We start from the raw sequence: 7,949 nt of genomic DNA, 5'->3' as shown, positions 1-7,949 counted from the left end.
TGTCCAGCAACTTCAAAAGTCCCTGTCTCCATTTTGACGAGTCCTTATATCTTAAGTTCCTCCTTCTGGAAACAGCAGCCAGCCACCCTTACAGCTAGTGTGCAGGTGCGTGACCTAGTTTCCTCGGATCACACTCCCCGCCTGACATGCCGAGCAGACGATGAGCTCTATGTGGTGATGGCTGCACGTGGGCCTCCCTTTCACTAGCCTGCGTGGTGGCTGATGCGTTGTGACTCCGGCAGGGGCAGCAGCAGCAGTTCCCCCATCAGTCTGATTTTGCAGCGTGCTTCTTAGAGATGCTTCCGAAAGCTGCATCTACAGGCTGTCTCTCCACCACCCAGGGAGTCTAACATCCTTATGTGAATTCCTATTCTCCTTAAACTGGCCAGAGTGGACTCTAGTTGTCTGCAAGCAAGAATGCTGATGAATATGCAAACAAATGAGTAAATGTACACTAAGGAGGCTCAGGGGTGGGAGGTTAAGAGAGTGGCCCGGGGTCTCCCAGGGGAGAGCTTAGATCCTGACCCAGGAGAGTGAGATTCCAGAGCCCAAACTCTCATTCTAGATGCTGCTGGATGGATTCCCCCACCTAAGGCTTGTGAGCACCCTGAAAGGGTCATACAATCTTCCTTCTTTCACGCTCAGCCTGGGCAGAACACGGATCTCCTCTCCCCTGCTCAGGTACACAGCTGCCGGTGGTTGGGCAGAGAACCTTAGCACGTGATGCCTTGGCCCAGGGCTCCTGACCTCTTCCAGGGACCACTGTACTATCCTTCCCCCTGGGGGACTACAGTGTGATGGGATTCTATCAATATACTTTTATTCATGTTATTGTCATGCAATTCTGAATCCGTCTCATGGTCAGAAATGAGCAAGGGGCTGGAGCCTGACTGGACCTATCCCAGGAAGGGAAGATGGGGAGACCCCATCCAGCATGTACGGCCCTTAGGTTGTGAATCTGAGCTCCGAGTGTCTCCATGGAGGAGGCTGCGGTAGTGCCCCTGGAAGCCAGATTTACGACTTTGAGGTACAGTTAAGACTACCTGTAGAAAGGAAAATGGGGGCCCCTGGCCACAATGTACGTTCTACTTTAACTAAATCAGCTTCTTGTCCTGGGAGATGAAATAAGTCTCCAAGAGCAGGGGGAAGTCAATCACACAGAAGTGGTTTACCCACTTGAAGGGCCAGCCTGTTAGCAGCTGAAGATGAGAGGTATTTTTCTTGTTGGATGCATTTCTTTGCATTTTCCAAGGCTGGTGGATCGATAGCTAAAAACAGCTAAGATAAATTTCTGTCTCTGCTCCCCATCAGATGGGCCATCAGACAGCTCAGGTTCCCATCAGGTGACGCTGCTGTCAGCGACCGCTGTCCATGACCTCGCTAGGTCCTCATAACAGCCTTGGAAGGTCAGGGCTACTGTGTCTGTTTCAGAAACATGAAAACTGAGGCTCAGAGAGGGAATGTCATTATCCACAGTCCCAGAGCTTGTCATTGGCCTCAAGGCCTCTGTGCATGTAAGCTGCTTGTTATTCCAAACTACGTTATTACCATTGTTAGTTTCCCAGGCTAGAGAATAATAATGATCCTCAAAGAGGGAACAAGCTTCGCCTGCTCAAGGTCACAGAGCTGGTGAATAGCAGGGCTGGAGTTAAAAGCAAGCTTGTCAGCTTACAAAGCCCTCTGCTAGGATTGCTCATCCGCCTGGTCGGGGCTGGCTCTGCATGCCCACCCTGGACACCAGGGGAGAAAGGCCGGAGGCATCAAGATTTGTGTTTCTCCGAGAGGCCCCTGGGGAGAGAAGCAGGCTCCTTCCCCACCCACAGTATCAAGGGCATCAATTCCGGCTCTGGAAGGACCTACTCCTCAAGGCTGCAGCTCTATTTTTAGCCTTGAATCCATCAATAAATGGAGCCTGGCAGAGCAGGCAACTCCTGGCTGCCTCATATTAATAAAAAGAGAGAAAGTGACCATTTGTTAAGTGCTTTCTGTGTGTTGGGCATTATGCGAAGGGCTTCACATGGATCATCTACTTAAATCTTTACAACATTCCTATGAAATAACTATTCTTATTATCATCGGTTAGGAACTTGCTTTGGGCCACACAGCTGATAAGCTCCAAATGCAGATCACACCCAGGTCTGTGGGACTCCAAGTCCATGCCCTTTCCTCCCTACCACTTGGTCTAATCAGAGATGACCCTGACCATGGGGAAGCCTGATTGGCGAGGGGGTTGGGGGAGGTGGACTGGAGAACACATAATTTACTGCGTTAGGGAGGTGCTGCAGGGCAGGGAGTGGCCTTAAACTCCAGATGGTTGGTTGGTTTCTGTCACTGAGAACAGAGGCCTGGAACTGGAAGTCCCCAGATGAGAAAGGCTGGAAGATCATGTGGGCAGAGGCAACAGTGCAGGCAAAGGCAAGGAGGTGTCGAGTGAGGCCTGTTCGGGGAACAGTGACTAGTCTGGTGAGGTTTGGGGAGAGAAGGAAGATGAGGCCGGGCGCATAGAGCAGGACAATGTTCCCAAAGCTCTTAAATTCCAGGGGGTGTCTGAATTCTGGATTCTCGAAGGATTGGGAATGGCAGAGTGACACTGCTGTGTGTGAGCTTTGGTGTACAGAATGGATTTGGTGGAGAGGCTGGGATGAAGGAGACAGATGACCATAGTATTCTTACTGTTTCGGGAGAAACTCCCAGAAGCTTGGTTCTTCTTGCCAGTGTAGTAAAGAATTACAGATCAGCGAGTCTGTTATCGTGAAAGCAGTGTTTATTGGTGATCTGTTCTCATGGAGGAGAACGGGCCTCGCTGTGGTGGGGGAGAAAGGCAAGAGCAAGAGAGAGATCCTTTGTTCCGAAGACACATGGTTGGTGGGACGGGGGAAGGTGAAGAAGTTACATGTTGATTGACGGTAAAGGTGGTGCCAGCTTTCCAGGATGGGGGTGTGAATACCCAAAGGTATTAAGGGGCTTCTTCCTTTAGGCACGTACTATGGGCCCTTTCCAGCCTTTCAGTCCTTGGGATGAAAGCACAGTTTCAAAGGCTTTCTTTCCCAGATAACACAAGATACATAGAATTTCAAGGACTGCCTGTCTGTGTGTGGGACTTGTCTCCCTCCAACGCCCTGCCTTTGTCCCCTATCTACCCTAACACGACTACCAGCAGTAATAATAGCTTCCATTTGTTGGGCACATACCGTGTGTGCGAGGTGCTTTGCCTCAGTTATCCCCTAATCCACGTGGCGAGTGCTCAATCAGCGGTAGCCACTCGGAGGTTGTTATTATCCCTCTTTTCCAGGCGAGGAAACACAGGCTTTGAGAGATCAGATGACTGCCCAGAGCCGCTGGGATTGGAATCTGAGTCCGGGTGACTCCAAAGACCTTGATGCTCCATTGGCCAGATGGAAGGCTGTGTAACAAAAACAGCTTCAGGCAAAAGGACATTGATCTGACGTCCAGGAATGCAGCAGATAAGGTCGGTTTCAAAGATAATCAAGAGGCAGATTTTTCTGTTTTGTTTTGTCCTTTAAATAAGTGTATTCACACACATGGAGGATACAGTTACATTACTAAGGTTACAAAGCTTTTCTGGGGCCAGGACTGGGCAGACTCAGCTGGGGAAAGGGCACTGTTTCTACAGGGCAGTGGCTGCAGGAGGAAGGAAAGGGTGAGATCTAAAGTTCAGTGTGTCCAGCAGTTCCAAGGTCCCCCATAATCAGAGGCATAGCCAAGGCTTGGGGTTCAGAGGCTCTGTAGCAAGTTGCCGGGTGAATAAAGAGGGACTCAATTTGAGTCTCACCTGCATCTGACATCTGATGTCGGTGGCGTCAAAAGTCTCCAAGGAGGTAGGAAGTGTACCCTCCCAAACGGTAAGGTCAAAATGTCTAAGAGACCCAGGAGCCGAGGACAAGAGCTCCCAGTGGCCAAAGCTGGAAGAGCTTGAGCTACAAAATAAGTACAGTGGCATTGTATTACAATCCAAAGTATAAAACAAATATCCACGAGTCCATACTGCCACAAATAAATGATTAAATAAATGATATAAATAAATGATTGGGAAGAATCCAATCTCCCAGGAAAAATTCCAAATTATTTCTGTCGATATTCTACGCTCAAGGAGGTGGCGCATGCTGTCCGTTGCTTCAGTGTGGGCGGCAAGTAGAGACTCCCTTCCTGAGAGTGCTGTGGGGAAGGGAGGGGCAGAGGAACCTTCCCAGTGGAGAGACCTGGCAAACACTACCTCTGCCAGGCGACCAGGTCAACATCAACACCATGAGTCAGGCTGTGGTGATACGTGTCTATCAGCGGCCTTGGTCAGTGTGCTAGCCGCCCCTGGCAGCCTGCGAAAAGGTCTGCTTTTCACAGACACAGACACATGCACCTGAAGCAACCACAGCCTCGGTTTACTCCAGGCTGTGTCTGTCCATGACCTTGAGGGGTTGGGAGAAGCTCAGAAGCACAGGCAATCCAATCACTTAGGCTGTGGCCCAGGGGTTAGAGGTACAGCCACACTCAGTGGCATCTCAGGAGGGCTCTGTCAGAGGCCTAGCAGTGGCCACTGAACTTGACCAGGATCACCAGCTGTAACAGAGTTCGCATTGTCCGGTGGCAGGGCGCATGACTTAGTGAAGGGGGGCAACAGTGTCTAGAGGAGGTCCCAGCAGCTGGGATCCGGGGGTCACCAGCACCTGGAAGCTCGAGCAGAGTCCTGCTGGTGGCCCGGAGGCGCAGCAGTGTCCATCTTAGGCGGGGGCCCAGCCTCGGGACACAGAGTTGCTCGTTGTTCTCGGAAACCTCTTGCCTCGGGCCCAGAAGGTCTGCTTCTGGTTTTCCAGCTCACGAAGTCAACAACCTTGAACATGCTCTTTCGCAAATCAGAGAATTCACATCAGAGGCAGGTCCAGACTTGTCTCGGCGGAGCTGTGGAAGGCCGAGTGACCTCTGGCCGAGCAGCCTGCTGCTGACCAGCAGTGCAGGGGGTGCTTCTGGGAAAGCGTGATTCCCGGGGACTTTCTGTTCTCCTCCCGGGTGCTGTCTGCTGGCTGCTCAGTGTGGTGGAGATCAGCCCCTCTTTCCTTTGTGCAGCAGTGACCCTGGATGAAGGCTGTGCACAAAAACACCCACCGAAAAGAGACTTGTGTCCTCCTTCCTCCACCCCAGCAGCAGGAGAGGCTGAGTGACAAAAACCAGCCCACCTTAGGGAGGTGAGACAGGGAGCTTCCCCCAGTTGAATCCATGCTGGCTCCAGCATTAAGCCTGTGCTTAGCGTCACATGTGCCACTTTGTTCGCATCATTAAATGTTCTTTGAAAATATTATCTCCTTCCATCTTAAAATTCTTAAAGCAATATCTTTTCAGGGGACAAGTCTGGGAAACACTGTCTGACCGCGTGACAGAGGTCACTACCCCCTGTGGTGTCATGCGGCTACCACATGTCCCTGACACGGTGTGACATTCTTGCCCTCTGTGTCATTCTTGCCCAAAACCCTTAAGGCCAGTTTAATCAGGAAAAAAAAAATCAGAAAAACCCCAAATGAGGAACATTTCACAAAATACCTGAGTATTACTCCTCCAAACAATCAAGGTCATGAGAAACGAAGAAAGACTGAGGCACTGTCGCCGGCCAGAGGAGACTGTGAGACGTGACAGCTGACTGCAGCGTGCACCAGGGCACCACGTGACGGGCACATGCCGACGGTGTCAGGGTGCTGCTCCGGGCCCTGACACAGAAACCAAAGACATCACTGGGGAAGCCGGTGAGATTCAAATAAAGTCTGTAGCTTAGTTAATAGTGACATTATTAATGTTGGTTTCCTAGCTGTGACAAATGTACCACGATAATGTGAGAGGCTAACGTGGAAGGAAATGGGTGAGGGGTATGGAGAACTCTGTGTATTACATTTCCAGCTTTTCTGGGAGCCTAAGCTTATTTCGAGAAACCATTTATCGAAGGAAAAACCCCCCCCCACAAAAACCAAACACTCTCCTTGGCTTCCATGATACTGTGCCATTATATTCTTCCTACGTGTGTGTTCTTATTTACTACATGACAGCTGCCACATCGGGTACTGTGAATAAACAAAGTGGCCAACAAGGCAGACCCCGTCTGGTTCCTGCCCTCGCGAGAATGTAGTTTAGAGAAGGAACTTTGGATTGAGTTGGACTTGAGGTTGAACGCCCAGCTCTGCGTCTCCCATATTTCATGATCCCAGGTTAAATCACTTCATCTACCGAAACCTCAAGTTTTCCTCCTCTGTTAACAGTGAATAACGATGTACGTATAGTTCATAGTATTGATAAGAAGATTCAATGAGATGATACACAAAAATCCCAACCCCTGGTAAAGGTTCAGTAAATATTTATTAAAGAACCCCCTGACCCCGGGTCGCGCCTGCAGCCTCCCGTGCACTTACTCGAGCTCTAGTTTCACTTCTGTGGAAGGAGCTTTAAGGCAAGAGGCAACCAGGAACCACAACAACAAAGAGGGAAATCCCGGTGGATTTACCACCCGGTGGATTACCCGGTGGTAAATAAGGACGGCCGTAAAAAAAGAGGTGCTGTTGTGGATCAGTGGAGGAATCGGCAAACAATCTGGTCAAAGGCACTGGGCCAAAACCTGGGCAAACCCGCCTTTGATTACTTTTTATGGCAATGAGACATGGTAGAATATCAGGAGACAGAGAGACCGACGGGGTTCCTCGATCAACTCTACCACCTATGAACCTTGGGCCAGTTGCTTAATCTCTCTATGCCTATTTCCTCATCTGTGAAATGGGGAATAATAACAGTACCTTCCTCATAGACTTGGAAAAGGATTAATATAGTAATTCAAATAGGTAAACAGAGGATTAAGCTAGGTGGAGCAATTAGACAGGTCCCTGACTCAGAGCAGCTGGCTCTCACTGTGTGTTTATTCCCAATACCCCGAGGCACGTGGAGCGCCTCTGCTGCCCCTCTCTTTCCCCAATGGTGGGAGGCTTCCCTTATGCAAATGGACCCGAAAACAGTTCACTTAGTCATAGGGGCCCTGCTCAAGTCTCTGCCACAATGACCAGGACATTCCACGGTGGGAGGTCTGTTCACTTACACAAATCATTTCTTTAGAGCAGTAGCTGGACGTCACCGACGACATCCACTCCCGGCTCTCCCTTGTCTGAGATCCTGACAGCCAGATCGTGATAGCTTTCAGTGTGGATTACATAACAGCTGCCTTTTTATTTTTTTTGTAGTAAACCTTACTTGTAAGACAAATACACAGAAAAATAAATAGGAGACTAGTACAGATATTCCCAAATACCTGGCATTCAGTTTCCCTTGTTATTAACATTATCTTGCCTTTTAAATTCAACAGTACGTCTTTGAGATGCATGCACACTGATACAGAGATCGACCTTATTCATTCTGACTGCAGTGTCGTATTCCAATCACCTGGAAGCTTCTCCTCACCTCACATGGCACAGGTTTCAGTGCCGGAAATTCCATCTTCCTCTCAGTGAGGTCTATAAAATCCTGAATTCTGCAGTGAAAATACTCACATAGTAGCAATGTTATAAATGTCATCTGGTTTTCAATGTGAGGAATCATTCCACAGGCAAAGAACTGCAAAAATTACCTTTACAGAATAGAATGTGCACGCTACAGACCTCGACAAAGCAAAAGTAACAACTGAGTGGATGGAGGCAGGCAAACGTGGGGAGGGGAAATTATTCATCTCACACAGAGAAGAATCAAAAGATACAGTCTAAAGAACAAATAAACATGTAAGCCTATTATTCGAAGTCATAATCGTAACCAATTGAAATCTAAAAGTATGAATATAAAAAAATTGGGGAGGAGAAAAGGGAAAAGGATGGCTGATGAAACCATCACATCAGGGAATCAGAGATACTGTTAATGTTAGTAAATCAAGTAATGGAGTGTGAGTACATTATTCCCAATTATGAAAGTAACATAAA

The 7,949-nt window shown here is 48.9% G+C and overlaps 1 long non-coding RNA gene across 1 annotated transcript; it reads left to right on the top strand.

The window, feature by feature from the left end:
• The first annotated feature begins 2,375 nt into the window (after positions 1–2,375).
• Positions 2,376–5,165, top strand: LOC123479148 (uncharacterized). The gene is made up of 3 exons (XR_006654683.2): positions 2,376–2,463; positions 3,293–3,469; positions 5,080–5,165. It is a non-coding gene; the product is annotated as an uncharacterized lncRNA (long non-coding RNA).
• The last annotated feature ends 2,784 nt before the right edge of the window (positions 5,166–7,949 follow it).

The sequence above is a fragment of the Desmodus rotundus genome, chromosome 3 (assembly GCF_022682495.2).
Source record: "Desmodus rotundus isolate HL8 chromosome 3, HLdesRot8A.1, whole genome shotgun sequence".
In the NCBI taxonomy this organism is placed as follows: domain Eukaryota; kingdom Metazoa; phylum Chordata; class Mammalia; order Chiroptera; family Phyllostomidae; genus Desmodus; species Desmodus rotundus.
The sequence above is the reverse complement of the archived record's forward strand: the minus strand, read 5'-3'. Positions and strand labels throughout refer to the sequence as shown.